General features: G+C 36.6%; 1 protein-coding gene across 2 annotated transcripts in view; it reads left to right on the top strand.

Moving 5' to 3' along the window:
- Window positions 1-17,874, top strand: part of SPATA16 (spermatogenesis associated 16) — a 252,692-nt gene that overhangs the window by 46,270 nt on the left and 188,548 nt on the right. The gene's annotated exons all lie outside the window — the stretch shown is intronic.

Genomic DNA, 17,874 nt, shown 5'->3' with positions numbered 1-17,874 from the left:
TAATCAACATAGCCAAATCACTGAGTAGCCATAAAAAAAGACACACATTAACGTGAACAGGTGCTTACAACCAGGTGCTGAATATAATAAGCTCAATAAATTTAGGAAGATAAAATGGAGCTGCTCTGAGGCTGACTGGAGATGGCCAGGGCTTAGCCCTATGGCCTGCCCATCACAATCTTTCAGAAGAAGGTCCTCCTGTCTCCATTATCCCTCCCAACCTTCACTTCATGGAAACCACGATTTGACAGTAAAAGAAAAAAAAAAAAAAACTCCCATAACACCTTATTTCCATCAATCCATGATCTAATAGAATAGCTTACATGCTCTGCATTTGTCTTCTTCGTGAATACCTGAAGATAAAGATACAGATTAATCCAAAAACCTTTAAGATATCTTTTGACTAGACCTGCCCTGATTCTAAATTTTCTAGTATTATTTCCTAGGGAAATCTCTCCTTGTACATTTTGGCAAACACCTGCTGGGAAATATATATCTATCCTTTATGGTCATTTACTGAATCTTCACAACTATATGCTTGAAATTCACATTTGGCTCAAAATTACTTTCCTCTTTAAAGCATTACATAAACAGTATAATGTCCAACAGGGAATTTGGCTTTAAATATTTGTAATTCATTTATTTAAATAGCTACCAGGCAAACTATACAGTGGGATGGTGACCCTTGGATGTTGTTCTTATGGTGATAAAATTGGACAAAATATACAGAAAAGAATGCAGAACAAGCCCAGCAATTATGAAAATTCAAATATTTGTGCTTTGGTTCATCAGTGATTAAGCCAGATTGCACTTTTAATTATTTTTCAGAAGGTACTTGTGGTGTGTTACTACACAAAGAAAACATAACTGAAATAAGAGTTAAAGGGATGCAAAAAAAAAGAAAAAGGAATTGAATAGAGAAGGAACAGAGAGAGCAGGACAGGAAAGAGGAAAATGAAGTAAATCAGAAAGACTGCTCTGTGCTCCATAGCACTCCACATAAGCACAAAATGGTATTCTGTGCTTACTAGGAGCTAAGATGAAAAGAGAAACGGAATTTATTTAGCTAGCTCCCATTTACTCATTTACAGGAATACTGACCCATGAGAAGAAATAGTCTTTTTATTACTACTGAGCTGTAAAAGAATTTTGTTACAGGGGAATTGCATAAGGAGTGACAGTATCAATACCTTTTGAGGTTATCTATTTTGGCATATAAATATACTTTTAGAAGCACGCTATATACAAAAGCGATGGCCCAATTTCTGTCTCAAATAAATAACTTCTGCAGGCTTATTTTACAAGTTCTTGGGGTGTTTGCATGATGAATATGATTTTAATCCTTATAGTATCATCATATACATAGTAATCTTTTGGAAGTTTTTATTTCTTCATTCAATGTCATTCAAAACTTTTTTATTGTGTGCCTCTTCTGTGCCAGGCATTGGGTTAAACTCTGGGGATATAATCCAAAGCAGACATGTTCTCTCCTTTCCAGAAGACTATAGTTCAGAAATGAGAATGCAATGGAAATAAGATGTGTAAACATGCTGCAGTAAAGGAAGAACAATGTACTGTGACAGTACATGGCATCTGACAGAGTCTAGAGCTGTGCTTCCCACAATTTCTATTTCATTAATCAGTACCATTTTTTAAAATAAGAGTCGACATGGCTTGTCATATTTTGTTAGCAAAGAAAGACAATTTTTTAAATAGAAACTACTATCTTCTAACAACACCATTTCATTTAAAGAACACTTTAAATTAAAAATGTAAGAAGAACATAGTCTTAGAATTGGGGATAGACTTTCACCCAAAACAGAAAGAGGTAACTGTCAATCATAACTTGAAACATATATATATATATGTTTTAGGTGAATAAAAATTACAATAAAACCATATTTTAATTGCAATTTTGTGGAAAGTGCTACAAAAAGGAAATACAGTACAATGATAGAGAATAACAGGAGGGGACTACTTTAGAAAAAGAAGACAGGAACTCTCAGAAAAGGCAGAATATTTAAGCTGAAATCCAAATGATAAGCATAAACCAAATAGGCAATGAGAAAAGAAACAAAACCTTTTTTGTCTGAAATGTTTAACACTGTCTCCTCTGTATTCATCTTCTGTAATTAACTAGAAATTTCTAACAAGTTACCACAAATTTAGTGGCTAAAACAATACGGTTTATTATCTTACAGTCCAAAAGGGGTCTCACTGGGCTAAAATCAAGGTGTTTGCAGGGTTAAATTCCTTGGGTAGACTCTAGGGGAGAATCTGGGTTTTGGCTTTTTCCAGCTTCTAGGGACCATCTATAATCTTTGGCTGTTGGACCCTTCCTCCGTCTTCAAAGCCAGCAGTATAGCATTTTCAATTATCTCTCTAACTTTGACACTGACTCTTCTGTATCTCTATTTCACATTCAAAGAACTTTTGTGATTATATTGAGCCCACTCCAATAATCTAAGATAATCTGTTTATCTGATTAGCAACCTTAATTCTATGTGCAGCTTTAATTCTCCTTTGCCATGTTGCATAACATAGCCACAGGTTCCAGGGAGTAGGGTATAGACATCTTCGAGGAGACATTATTCTGCCTACCATAGCCTCTGGCTAATACAGAACACTTTGTGCTAAATTGCTTTCTTCTCAACTACTGGCTTGTCAAGAACTGTGAAGACTATGAGATATTACTTGACTTGCAAGCTGACAAAGTAGCTGCCAGAGTTCATGGATGGCAGTATTTAAGAGATAGAAACTCCTGGGTCACAAAGAATATTATTGCTGATGGCACCACAAGCAGTATGAGCCTCAGCATATTTGCATCAATTCTGCTTATCCCCAAATCTCACAGGGCTGATCCAGATGGGTCCTGATGAATGGTTGCACACAAGAAGGACTGTGCAGGAGAGGAACTTCGAGCTTAGGTAACCCAGATCTTTTATAGTGGGCAGTAAGCATGCATGTCCTTTTTTACAGAGGGAGACACTACGTGCCTCTTCCCAGGCTATTCTCTATATAAATATTCTTGAAAAGATAATCTAGAACAAAGGGTGGTTACTGTCTTGTTGACAAGACATGCAAACACTATAAAAACCCATGGAAAATTATGCTGCATCTTTATTTTATAAATAACCTGGCCTATAGTTTCTCAAATGTAGGGGCTAGTTCCTTCAAAATCATTTGAAAATCAATTGGTTTTATATGAAAAGATTTGATTTCCTCTCTTCAAATACCATTTTTCCACCTTCTTGTTCAATTCAACCTTCATTTATTAATACATTTCATTTAAACATTTTTCTAGCACTTAGAAAAATGTCTTGCTACTGTTCCATATTACTCTCTTATCATTAGACAATTCTATACGAAAATATGTTGACTTTTTGGCTACAAAAGACAGCTTGACCTCACTTTACAATGAGGAAACAAATATTAGCAAATTCATTAATTAGGGTCCTGATACAAACAGATAATTATGAAGAAAAACCAACAGCCAATATTAACTTGATGTAAATGTCAGTAAGAAGTGGAAAGCAGACAAAATAATTTCTACACATTAAATCTAAACCTATTAGAAGAGCAAGTAATGACTGCAGCAAGTTAAAAAAAATAGTCAAATAAATAAATGATTATATTTGACATTAAAAGTATAAACATTCATGAATTTACTAATAGGTCTATTCTCTCTTCTCACTGACATTAGTCTACTAAGTTAAAGCTACTGCTTACATATGTTTTTTAGTTTTAAGGACAAAGAAGTTTACAAGAAAAACATTAAGCTATCTAATGATTAAAAAGCAGCTAGGTCAGAAGAAAAAAGAAATATGCCCTATCATCTTTGTGCAGAAGTGATGGTGGTAGACATATATCAGAAAGACATATTCTTTGAGCAACTTTTTTTTTTCCCAGAAGCTGTAATATGTAAGGTGAGTTGTCAATGTCCTCCCACCTAATAGTCCTGAAACCAACATTAAGATGTCAGATCAAGGGAAAGTTAGCAGTCTTTATTCAAAAAAGAGAGGTGCCCAGAAGCAAACTAAATTGTATTTATACTCTACATGTGTAGTGATTACATACAATCTTGCCACTCTTCTGGTCCCATTCATGGCTCAGAAAAACTGAAGTAAAGCACCGTCTCTACTTTTACCATATCCTTGTGTTATCACAGATCATTGGTCCTATGTTAAATTTATCCATTTGAATATACTGGCAAAGAAGCACTTAGGAGTTGCCAAGGAGCATGACAAACTGCAGCAGCTTTTCTTGACAGGTAAAATGCTACCGCAATTCAGTGGAAGGCATTTAGGAACTGCAATCAGAAAACCTGCATTTTCAATCTGGCTCCCCCTCAGCGATGTCTGTGAGCTTTAAGCTTCAATTTCCTCATTTGCAAAAAAAGGATAAAAATATGTTACCCTATTTCTGATCTCAGGGTGATGCAGTATTTGTGGAAGCACCAAACTCATAAATGTAAGACTTTAGCATCATTCCATTCTTGCATTGCTGTAAAGAAATACCTGAGACTGGGTAATTTATTAGAAAAGAGGTTTAATTGGCTCACAGTTCTGCAGGCTGTACAGGAAGCATACCAGGCATTGGCTTCTGGGGAAGCCTCTGGAAGCTTACAATCATTGCAGAAGGTGAAGGGGGATCAGGCATATCACATGACAAAAGCAGGAATAGGGTGGGGTGAGGGAGGTGCTACATACTTTTAAACAGTCTCATGACAAGCCACTCACTATCATGAGAACAGTGCCAAGAGGAAAGGTGCTAAACCATCCATGAGAAATCTGACCTCATGATCCAATCACCTCTCACCAAGCCCTACTTTCAACATTGGGATTTACATTTCAGTATGACAGCTGGATAGGGACACATCCAAACTATATCAACATTTTTTCTGGGATTTCATCCTCCTTGTTTTATTTTGTTTCAGAATTTTCTTTGAGGTAGTTCTTTAGCACCTGTTAAAAGCAGGCTTTTTAGTAGAAAATAGTATCCAGTTGAAAAACAAGAAGTGTGATTATAATCCACAATTTACAACCTGCTCAAGTCAGAATTCCTGAGCAGTTGTCATAATCTCAGCCATGGCTTAGGCCCCGTCTTCCAGTAAGGGCCCATGTGCTGAGTCCTGGAGGAGCAGTGCTTCTGCAGTTTAACAGCACCTTCCCGTTTCCTCCTGCCTGGTGTTCCAATCCCTTCCTTCATCCCCATTATTTCCAATTCAGTGCTTTTCTCACTCCGCATCTCAACAAGGTTCACCATAAGAAACCCTTTACAAGGTACAGCTCCTTGTCTTCGTCTTTCACATTCCTGACACAATCCACCACCACCATGTCTTCAGGTCCCCTCAAGTCACAGGCTCCCCTTTTCAGGGCCTCCTCTGGTTCGTTTTCCTGCAGAAGCTAATGGGTCCTTATCCGTATCTTCACTGACTGCTGTCACTGATAACAGGCAATCATGAGCTCCATTACAGCTGTTAACTCCTCACAGTCACTGCCTCATCCACTTCCCAGTTATTTCCTGAAGTTTTCTTTCAGGTACCAATTTCCTCAGCCATCCTCAGATAAGAACATTTGTATAGTGAAGCTATAATAAACTTGCAGAAGCCATTTGATGTGTCCTCCTGCCTCGGGAGGAGAAGGAAGTGCACCACAGGGGATGCATGTCTTCACATCAGTGTTTCCTCTACCTTCCATTCACAACCAGAAGAGAATTACTACTCTGAAACAAGTTCTTCCCCTAGGCCCAAACCAATTCTCTATGGACGTATTCTGAGCCATATTTTCCCTCTTTGATCTCTGGAGAACTTATCTCTTATTTAGGCATGAGAAATCGGGGATCTCAAAGTTCAAGGGTCACCTGGTCCAACTACACATCTGCTTTATAAAATACCACCCCTGCCAGTGGGTCATACAGCAGGAAAGGGAATTCAGTTCATTCCGGGGTGGTCCATTCATCCTTGGACAGCTTTGACTAGGAGAAATGTTTAACCTGAATTCACCAAAATCTGCCTTCCAGAATATTCCATCCTCTGTTTATAATCCTAGCCATCACAACAGCTTCAGTGTTCAATACCATCTTATTTCTTCCCCAGCCCTTGCACATGCTCCTACAACACAGTAGGCTTTTAAGAAACATTTGTTGAGTGAGTAAATGAATGTTTATATTCTCGCCTATGGGAAGGCACTTTGTACCTAGGACATCCACAAAATATAATCTGAGTTTTCTCCAGACTAGAAGTCCTTAGCTCCTTTACTCATTTTTCATAAGGTAAGTTTCAAATTTAATACCTATACAGTTCCTTTCCTCTGATTTTTTTCCAGCATGTCTAAATCCATCTTGGTAAACACCCAAAAAAATTAAACATACACAAAAAAATATACATTTATATATATACAAATCTATATAATCATAAGTGTGTATAAAATTCAAATACACACATATATGTATAAAAATTCTGTATAAAATGTTTCTAAATAAAGCTACATCAAGGTATACAGCATGAGTAAACAAAAACAAATTAAAATAAGTATCATTAACTTATAAAACTATGCTTTGGCGACCAGATGCAGTGGCTTACACCTGTAATCCCAGCACTTTGGGAGGCCAAGGTGGTCGGATCATGAGGTCAAGAGATAGAGAGCATCCTGGCCAACATGGTGAAACCCCGTCTCTACTAAAACTACAAAAATTAGCTGGGCATGGTGGTGCACACCTGTAGTACCAGCTACTTGGGAGGCTGAGGCAGGAGAATTGCTTGAACCTGGGAGGTGGAGGTTGCAGTGAGCTGAGATCACACCACTGCAGTTCAGCCTGGCAACAGTGCAAGACTCCATCTCAAAAAAAAAAAAAAAAAAAAAAGAAAGAAAGAAAAAAATGCTAATCATCAGATTCTCCAAGATCAAATTGGAGGAAAAAAATGTTAAGGGCAACCAGAAAGAAAGGTCAAGTCACCTACAATGGGAAGCCCATCAGACTAAAAGCAGACCTCTCAGTGGAAACCCTACAAGCCAGAAGAGATTGGGGGCCAATATTCAACATTCTTAAAGCAAAGAATTTCCATCCCAGAATTTCATATCCAACCAAACTAAGCTTCATAAGGGAAGAGAAATAAAATCCTTTTCAGACAAGCAAATGCTGAGGAAATTCATCACCACCAGACCTCCCTTGCAATAGCTCCTGAAGGAAGCACTAAATATGGAAAGGAAAAACCAGTACCAGCCACTACAAAAACACAATGAAGTACACAGACCAATGACACGATGAAGCAACTACGTTAACAAGTCTGCAAAATAAGTAGCTAGCATCAAGATGACTGGATCAAATTCACACATAGCAATATTAACCTTAAATGTAAATGGGCTAAATGTGTCAATTAAAAGACACAGAATGGCAAGCTGAATAGAATTAAGACCCATCAGTGTGCTGTAATCAGGAGACCCATCTCACATACAAAGACACACATAGGCTCAAAATAAAGGGATGGAGGAAACTTTACCAAGCAAATGGAATGCAGAAAAAAGCAGGGGTTGCAACCCTAGTTTCTGATGAAATAGACTTCAAACCAACAAAGATCAAAAAAGACAAAGATGGGCATTACATTAATGTAATGGGTTCAATTCAACAACAAAAGCTAACTATTTTAAATATATATGCACCTAATACAGGAACACCCGGATTCATAAAACAAGTTCTTAGAGACCTACAATGAGACTTAGAGACCCACACAGTAATAGTAGTAGACTTCAACACCCCACTGTCAATATTAGACAGATCATCAAGACAGAAAATTAACAATGATATTCAGGACTTGAACTCAGCTCTGGATAAAGGGGACCTGGCAGATATCTACAGAACTCTCCACTCAAAAACAACAGAATATACATTCTTCTTGGCTCCACATGGCATTTACTCTAAAATTGATCACATTATTGGAAATAAAACACTCCTCAGCCAATGCAAAAGAACTGAAATCATAAGTCTCTTAGACCACAGCACAATCAAATTAGAACTCAAGATTAAGAAACTCACTCAAAACCATGCAACTACATGGAAATTGAACAACCTGATCCTGAATGACTTCTTAAATAATGAAATTAAGGCAGAAATTAAGAATTTCTTTGAAACTAATGAGAACAAAGAGACAGTGTACCAAAATCTCTGGGACACAGCTAAAGCAGCGTTAAGAGGGAAATTTATAACACTAAACGCCCACATCAAAAAGCTAGAGAGGTCTCAAATTGACATCCTAACATTGCAACTAACAGAACTAAAGAACCAAGAGCAAACAAACCATAAAGCTAGCAGAATACAAGAAATAACCAAAATCAGAGCAGAACTGAAGGATATAGAGACATGAAAAACCCTTCAAAAAATTTATGAATCCAGGAGGTGGCTTTTTGAAAAAAATAATAGAATAGATAGACCACTAGCTACACTAATTAAGAAGAAACAAGAGAAGAATCAAATAGACACCATAGAAAACCATAAAAGGGATATCACCACTGACCCCAAAGAAATACAAACAATTGTCAGAGAGAATACTATAAACACCTCTAACCAAATAAACTGGAAAGTCTAGAAGAAGAAATGGATAAATTCCTAGATACATACACCCACCCAAGATTGTACCACGAAGAAGTTGAATCCCTGAATAGACAAATAACAACTTTTGAAATTGAGGCAGTAATAGTCTACCAAGCAAAAAAAAGCCCAGGACAAGGCAGATTTACAGCTGAATTCTACCAGAGGTACCAAGAGGAGTTGGTACCATTTTTTCTGAAATTATTCCAAACAATTGAAAAGGAGGGACTCCTTCCTAACTCATTTTATGAGGCCAGCATCACCCTGATACCAAAACCTGGCAGAGATAAAAAAAAAAAAAAAAGTAAGAAAGAAAATTTCAAGGTCAATATTTCTGATAAACATCAATCCAAAAATCCTCAATAAAATCTTGGCAAACTGAATCCAGCAGCACATCAAAAAGCTTATTTACCACGATCAAGTTGGCATTATCCCTGGGATGCAAGGCTGGTTCAACACACGCAAATCAATAAACGTAATTCATCACATAAACAGAACTAAAGACAAAAACCATATGATTATCTCAATAGATGCAGAAAAGGTATTCGATAAAATTCAACATCTCTTTACGTTAAAAAATCTCAATAAACTAGGTGTTCAAGGAACATACCTCAAATAATAAGAGCCATTTTTGACAAACTTACAGCAAATATCACACTGAATGGGCAAAAGCTGGAAGCATTACCCTTGAAAACCGGCACAAGACAAGGATGCCCTCTCTCAACACTCCTATTCAACAAGGTATTGGAAGTTCTGGCCAGGGCAATCAGGCAAGAGAAAAAAAATAATAAAGCATATTTAAATAGGAAGAGAGGAACTCAAATTGTCTCTGTTTACAGATGACATGATTTTATAATTAGAAAACCCCATCATCTCAATCCAAAAATTCCTTAAACTGATAAGAAACTTCAGCAAAGTCTCAGGATACTAATCAATGTGCAAAAATCACAAGCATTCCTATACACCAAAAACAGAGAGCCAAATCATGAATGCACTCCCATTTGCAATTGCTACAAAGAGAATAAAATACCTACAAATACAGCTAACAAGGGAAGTGAAGGACCTCTTCAAGGAGAACTACAAACCACTCCTCAAGAAAATCAGGACACAAACAAATGGAAAAACATCCTATGCTCATGGATAGAAAGAATCAATACCATGAAAATGGCCATACTGCACAAAGTAATTTATAGATTCAATGTTATTTTCATTAAACTACCATTGACGTTCTTCACAGAATTAGAAAAAACTATTTTAAAATTCATATGGAGCCAAAAAATAGCCCACATAACCAAGACAATCCCAAGCAAAAAGAACAAAGTTGGAGGCATCACGCTATCCAACTTCAAACTATACTACAAGGCTACAGTAGCCAAAACAGCATGGTACTGGTACAAAAACAGACACATAGACCAATGGAGCAGAATAGAGAACTCAGAAATAAAACCACATTTGTACAACCATCTGATCATCAACAAACCTGACAAAAACAAGCAATGGAGAAAGGATTCCTTATTTAATAAATGATGCTGGGAGAACTGGCTAGCCATATGCAGAAAATTGAAACTGGACCCTTTCCTTACACCTTACACAAAAATTAACTGAAGATGGATTAAAGACTTAAATGTGAAACCCAAAACTATGAAAACTCTAGTAGAAAATCTAGGCAATACCATTCAGGACATAGAGACAGGCAAAGATCTCATGACAAAAACATCAAAAGCAATTGCACTAAAAGCAAAACTTGACAAATGGTATCTAATTAAACTAAAGAGTTTCTGCACAGCAAAAGAAACTATCATCAGAGCAAACAACCTACAGAATGGGAGAAAATTTTTGCCATCTATGCATCTGACAAAGGTCTAATATCCAGAATCTACAAGGAATTTCAACAAATTTACAAGAAAAAAACAAACAACTCTATTAAAAAATGGGCAAAGAACGTGAACAGACAGTTCTCAAAAGAAGACATTTATGAGGCCAACAAACAAACGATAAAAAGCTCGACATCGCTGATCATTAGAGAAATGCAAATCAAAACCACAATGAGATACTATCTCATGACAGAATGATAATTATTAAAAAGTTAAGAAACAATAGATGCTAGCAAGGCTGTGGAGAAATGGGAACACTTACACTATTGGTGGGAATGTAAATTAGTTCAGCCATTGTAAAAGACAGTGTAGCGATTCCTTGAAGACCTAGAACCAGAAATACCATTTGACCCAGCAATTCCATTACTGGGTAGACACCCAAAGGAATATAAATCATTCTATTATAAAGATATATGCATGCATATTTAGGTTGATTCCAAGTCTTTGCTATTGTGAATACTTCATTGCAGCGCTATTCACAATAGCAAAGACATGGAATCAATCCAAATGCCCATCAATGATTGACTGGATAAAGAAAATGTGGTACATATATGTGATGGAATACTATGCAGTCATAAAAAGGAATGAGATCATGTCCTTTGCAGGGACATGGATGGAGCTGGAAGCCATTATTCTCAGCAAACTAATGCAGGAATAGAAAACCAAACACTGCATGTTTTCACTTATAAGTTGGAGCTGAACAATGTGAACACATAGACACAGGGAAGGGAACAACACACACTGGGGCCTTTCGGAGAGAGCAGGAAGAAGGAGAGCATCGGAAAAATAGCTAATGCTGGACTTAACACCTAGGAGATGGGATGATCTGTGCAGCAAACCACCAGGGCACACGTTTACCTATGTGACAAACCTACATATCCTGCACATGTACCTCAGAACTTAAAATAAAATAAAATAAATAATAAAGTTAAGTATATGGTCTATCTTTTGCATTGTACATTTTTCACTTAAAATTAGATCGTGCAAAATTTTCATATTATCATTCATCTTTACTATTATTATTTCATTGGCTTAATAGCACTCTATCAGTGTGATGTAACTATTTCCCAATTCCTGGTGATTTAAAATGTTTCAGTTTTCTGTCTTAGAAATGTTGTTAAGAATATTAACACAAGTATCAATTTCTTCCTAAATATCTTGCCAAATTTTAGAATCTTTCCTTCTTTCTATTATCATTTAAAATAATTTTTCATTTTCTATGTGGATGAGTTTTGTTTATATGTATGCTATTTATTTCCAATGTTATAACAGTGTAGTAAAAAAAAAAGCCTATAAAACTTTGACTTTTAATTAAAATTATTCATTAAGCCCTAACACATAATTTTTATAAATGTTGCATATGTACTTTAAAAGATACAACCCCATTTTTAAATGACTAGCATTTATTTTATTTTATAAATATTTATAAATACCTAATTGATGTCAGGCACTGTGCTGGGGACTGGTGATACAAAAGTGAAAAAGGCAGATCCTTGCCCATATGGGGCTTAAAGTCTAGCTAGGAGTAAAGAAGTATAAAAAAAAAACTGGGATGACTGTGATGATTGGACAGTCCGAGGCACTAGTACCCTTAGATCCAAGCATAAAAGGACCTCTGCTCTTATCCCAGGTTTCAGAGAACCTCATCCAGGCCTGCCTTGAGCTGTGTTCCTCTCTTCTAGGCAAAGAGAGAGGCACAGGGGGTGAGGGGATATCTGTGGGTATCCTGGCATGCACATCTGGAGCCCACAACCCCCATTAGACCCACTTCTGGAGGCCAGGGATACCCGAATTCCCTGCTCAAACAATACAAACCTGCTCCCACAGGCAGAAGAGATCCACCCTCCTGAAGATTGACTTTGTTTTTTGTGCGTCCACCAATGGGTGACTATTTAGGGGAGATAGTGAACAGTTTAAATGCTTGGTCTGGGTTGTCCAGGCACATACAGGAAAAGCCCCTTTCTGAAGTTCTGGATAGAGGCAGAAGCGGGAAGGAAGGGTAAGGGGTGACAGACAGGACAAGCAGCTGGAAGCCATTTCTTCCCACAGTCATGTTCCTGCACAGAACTCCAAGGATTCTGAGAATTCTAATTTGAACCTAGTTTTCCAGGTGGTTTTGAGGATATATTTGTCAAGGTAGGAGGATAGAACATACTTTGTTTAATGGTTTGTTAGCTTGATTTGTAGTTTTAAAATATTTAGACATGTGGGATGTGGGCCTTCCTTTGAATTCTTACCCCAGGCCCTGCAAATGTTGGGGTACGCCTGGTACAAGGTGCTATGGGGACACCTAAAAGAAAGATCTAAACTTATGTGAGGGAGTCATAGAAAGCCTCTCAAAGTAAGTCATGGTTCAGTAGAATAGGTTCAGCCACAGAATATTCTACTTACGTAATCTACATTTATAGTCTAAAGATGGAAAATCACGTGCTCATCTTAATAAGTGTCAAAAATGCATTCGATGAAATTCAAGAAACAGTTGCATTCATATTAACTTAATATTCTAGAATAACCATATGATTACCATAATAAATGATATCTGCATGAGGCTAAATCCTGACTTCATACTTAATGGTGAATACTAGCAGTTCCCTTTAAATTTAACCAAAGACAAAGATGGAAATATTTAACATGGGTGTTAAATTTCTAACCAGTTCATTTTGGTGGATGTTAATTTCTTTTTTCCTTTTCTGGTAATCTCATGAACAGTTTTATGTGAGAAGATCTGTGTTTTCATTTACTCCACCACATTTTTAAAGTTCTTTACCTTGTTCTGGTCTTTTGTCACTGTTGTTGCTGGTCTAGAGTCCCTTTTTAAGACACGAGTTTCATAAAATTGCCCCCTGCTTGTTAAAATACACATTCGTTTATCACAAATTCTCCTCTTTAACGATTCAATGGAAGTCTCAGTTTTGTTCATTATCATTTTGTATTTGTTTGGTCAACCATTGCCTGGAGCTGGTGCTTAGACCAGGAAGCGACTCATTCTCCCAAATGGTTCTTGTGTCTTGGTTATTGATCTACATCAGCTGGAGGCAAGTAGCATTCCCCACACCATCCAGTCTTGATGCATAATCCGGAACTTGGCATAGGAATAGAGTGGTGGTGGAAGCTCTGACCTGGCTGACTATGAGGAACAAGTGGTTAATCTAATATAAACAAGTCATATGGCATTTTTAATTTGAGTATGAATACAAGTCTATTTTAAAGTTGTTTGCCTGGTCACTGCCAGGCATCTCTGTTAGCTACTGGGTTTTCAGATTCTGTCTGTCACAAATTTCTAAGCTAGAAATCTACAGATAAGATTTTGATATTTTGATATTAGGGTTCAAAGGATTATTATTAAACAATGCCCAGAGAGAGACAGGCCATCTTTATGAAGCAGCAGTTTGGGTGTTGCCTTCTGATTCTGTTTCAAATTTTACAACAGAGCACTTGCAGGCTGGGATGCTGCTGCTTCTCACAGTGTACGTTCAGAGAAAGTATCTCTTTCCAAGCCTGTATATCATTCTTTTCTTCTCAAACAATTCAGGACAGGTGATAATTTTTTGGACATCAAACATATGTATGCAGAACTCTCCTACATTATGCAAAAGGCAGGACTTTCAGATGTGTGCTTTTGGTGCTCCCTGCTTTTATAAAATGTTGGTCCTCCCTGCATTTTATAAGTTAATAAATCAGAGAATTCATTCAGAATGTGTCTAATGGTGCCCTATTCACTTAAACTCAAAACCTTGGCAAGATTAGAAATTGCCTAAAACTAGTTCTTCCATTAGTCATCAAGTATAATTTTGACAATGAAAGTGATCTCTGAGATCACCCCAACCATAAAATTCCCCACAGCGGCTTCCTCATACTGCTCCACTGGGCCTCACTTTCCCATCATCCTCATCCCTCCTCTCTCCGCCATCACACCCCCAGCTCTGTCTCACAAAGAACAACCAAATAGCAGGTGAAAGGCACTAAGATGACTTCACCCAGCATTCTGGAGTTTCAACATGAAAAACCTGTCCTTGGTTTCTCCACCTCTAAGGGAAATACTCTGTTCAGCCCTGCAGTTTGCTCGTTTGCTTTCTGACTCTTTTCAGTCTTTGCCTAGTCCCTAACTACTCAACCCTCTGAGCAATTTGTCTATTCTTTTTTGATTCCTCCCTTCTGAAAGATACTTCAGTGGATTCTGATAAAAGGAACCTTAGTCTGGGCCTAAGGAATCTTTTACTTTATGGCAGTGCCAAAATACAAGGGGTATGTTCTGTCCTCTCCTAGACTTCTGTTCTAGAAAATCAATTCTCACTAAACACCACACACTGAGTAATCAAGAAGAAAGAAATTAAAACCACAAATAATTCCATGATCCAGAGAAAAACATTGTTGGTACTTTAGGATATAGTGTGGTAGGGGGCATATTTATGCTGAACAATTATTTATCTAAAATTCAATTTAACTAGGCATTGCGTATTTTTATTTGCTTAATCTGGCAACTCTATTACAGCTCTTATCCCAGCAGGCTGGTTTTCCTTTACATATATCCTCACTAGTAATTCCACATTTTTAAAAATAAAAAAAAACAGTAAAAGAGTATTTCAGAAATAAGTTTGCTCAGGAAATTTATAACATTTTGTCACCCATGCACTGGGATGGAAAATTTTATCTCTTCCCTTTGTTGATTTGTAGTATGTTAAAGAAAATTAGAGTGATTTTAGTTTACAGGTTTGTGTTGTTGATTAGGAGTTAAAGCTTCAATATGTGCTAACTGGCTAACTGGTGCATACCACTTCAGTTCATTCTGAGTACTAAGTGATGATAAAATATTTTTATTCAGAAGTAAATAAAAAATAAAGTTGCCAAAGTAAAATCTTATGGGGGAGATAAATTCACATGAAAAAGATATAATAATAACATTACTTTTATTTCCATAATGCATTTAAAAAGTAAGAAATACAATTTATGTAACCCTCTGCAAAAGGGAAAAAATGTTATTTTAGCAATAATCATAGGATTTTTTGGAAGGAGATTGGATATTCTTTTGTTTTATTAATTTCTAATTTTTTCACTTATTTTAACAGAAGATTTCATCTTGCCCATGGTTTTTCTTATTTATGTTCACCATAACATTGTCAACAATGCACTCCTTGAACCTAGCAGTGATTTCAAGTCATAATGATGACTGCATATAAGATATTTGTGACTTGTCAAGCTCACAAGAAATACAGGGAATTGTACCTGAACAATTGCCCTATCTATATCAACTCACTGTCAGTCTTTGGACAGTAACATATTTCACACAGTAACTTTATAAATTTGGGCACCTAGAGAAATTCCTTAACTAAAACATTTTCAGGGTGATTTGACAGATGACATTGACAATAAACACATTTTTAGGCCTAACGTGTAGACAAAGTTTCAAAAATGGGTTTGTACTGCAAACTTTTTCAAGTCCTTTTAATTAGTGTACCATAATGGATGAAAAATAATGGCATGAAAATTTCCTTCTACTTGTCTGCAGACCTGTTTTCTTCTATTCCTCATTGCCAAAGACTAATATAGAAAGCAGTCATAAAAGTTGGGCAACAGAAAATTGTCTGCATCTGCTCACTGGATGTTTTCAGAAAGTGCCGTGGCATCAAGGGCTCACCAAGAGCTGAAGGAAGGTCTGAAATACTAATTAGGGAAAAAACAATTCTCATTCATCTGGCTTGTTCTGATATCACTTCTTGGCAGTAAAAAGAGACTAAAACAATGTGCAAATGTGACGGTTGGGAAGTCAAGTTAGAGTGGAAACTTGATATCATTTCTCCTTTCTGGTCACCCGTTGTTTACGGTGTTTTGAATATTATTTTAGGTATTGAAAACGATTTTGCATGGTCAGAATCACACTATGATGTGGCAGCAACTAAAATCAAAATCAATGCATGTTCAATCAATTCAGTTCAGTCTTTGACTATATTTAACCAACAGATACATTTTTAGCCAAGAAATTCCCCATTCTAAAAATATGATGCTTTTAACTCTTTGTTTTTTCAATACATTTGTTCTCTTAACATTGCCATTGACCATTAAGAGTCAGATTCCTATAGAGAGATGTAGAAATTTCCTGTCTAAGAGCCAGTATTGCACTGACAGTACGTTAGTGGCCAGTACTTAAATACTACGGTATTTAAGAATGCAGTAGTTAAGAGCATACCCTCTGGGCTCTGAGCTATGTGAGTTTAAATCCAAGCTCGGTCATTTACTAAAGCGTTGTGATGATGAAGTTATTTAAACTCCTTAAATCCAATTTTTTTTATCTATAAAATGAAAATAATATAAGTAACTATCTCCTATTGTAATACAAGTAAAGGGCTTAGCACAATTCATCACATATGTAAATAATAAATAATTGCTATTGTCATTACTATAAAATATTGTTTATATTATAGCATGACTCACTATAGAGGTGCTATAATTATCACATTTCCTCATGGGTTTTCTTCCCTCGCATATGACTAGCCAAAATATTAAGGTAGAAATATTTCTTTTCTTCATACATTTTCTCCCAGGGCTGCCTCTCAGTAGCAAACAGGCAAACAGGAGATTGGAAGTGACGTCTCCATGTTAACCTATATTTTCTAAGCAAGGTCAGTACAGAAATTCACTTCCTATATGTCTGGGTGAATCTTTCTCTTTCTTTCAGAATGGAAAACATTTTCACAGAGCCTTTAGGAGACTCTGATATAAGGGTATTAGTTGGTGAGAGAGAAAGTAATCGTTCTCTTCTTTGTGCACTTGGACTGAGCCGTGAAAGTAAGTTATCACCCGTTCTCACATTCCTTGAAATCCTGATTAGTTCTCTAGCAAAAGTACTTCTTTCTGTTATATCTCACCACCGGTTCTGGGAAGCAGCATGCCTGCTTTTACACTGAAACTTCAAAGGTGTGCTTTAAATAAAGTTTTATCCTCCTATGGAGGAATGACTTGCATGTACTATAGAAACTTAGTTTTCTCTGCATAAATCCATAAATAATGCTTGAAATTCCCTTTCAGGAATTCTGATCCCTTTATTATTGCTTTTATACCTCTTTTCTCCTAAAGTATTTAAATTTGAAAGCAATAGTTTTTTTTCTAGACTCCCACCGCCTTCTACCATTTTTCAGGCGAAGAAGAAAGTCTAACTTACGAACTGTACACTTGGAATCAGAAAACAAACTTTGTGAAAAAAAATTCAGAAAAAAGTGTAGAAAGATACAGAAAAGCACTGAATTTGAAATTAGAAGAATTATTTTTTGTTTCTTCCTTAGCTATTTATGAGCCGTATGATATTGAACAGATCATTAGATCTCTCTAAATCTAGTGTTATTACCCACAATATGGGAGTCTGGCCACCCAAATTGCTTCTTGGAGCCTCAGCAAAGAGAAAATAATATCATGTATGTAG

This window comes from Pongo pygmaeus, chromosome 2 (assembly GCF_028885625.2).
Source record: "Pongo pygmaeus isolate AG05252 chromosome 2, NHGRI_mPonPyg2-v2.0_pri, whole genome shotgun sequence".
Taxonomy (NCBI): Eukaryota; Metazoa; Chordata; class Mammalia; order Primates; family Hominidae; genus Pongo; species Pongo pygmaeus.
This window is presented reverse-complemented; position numbering and strand designations above follow the sequence as displayed.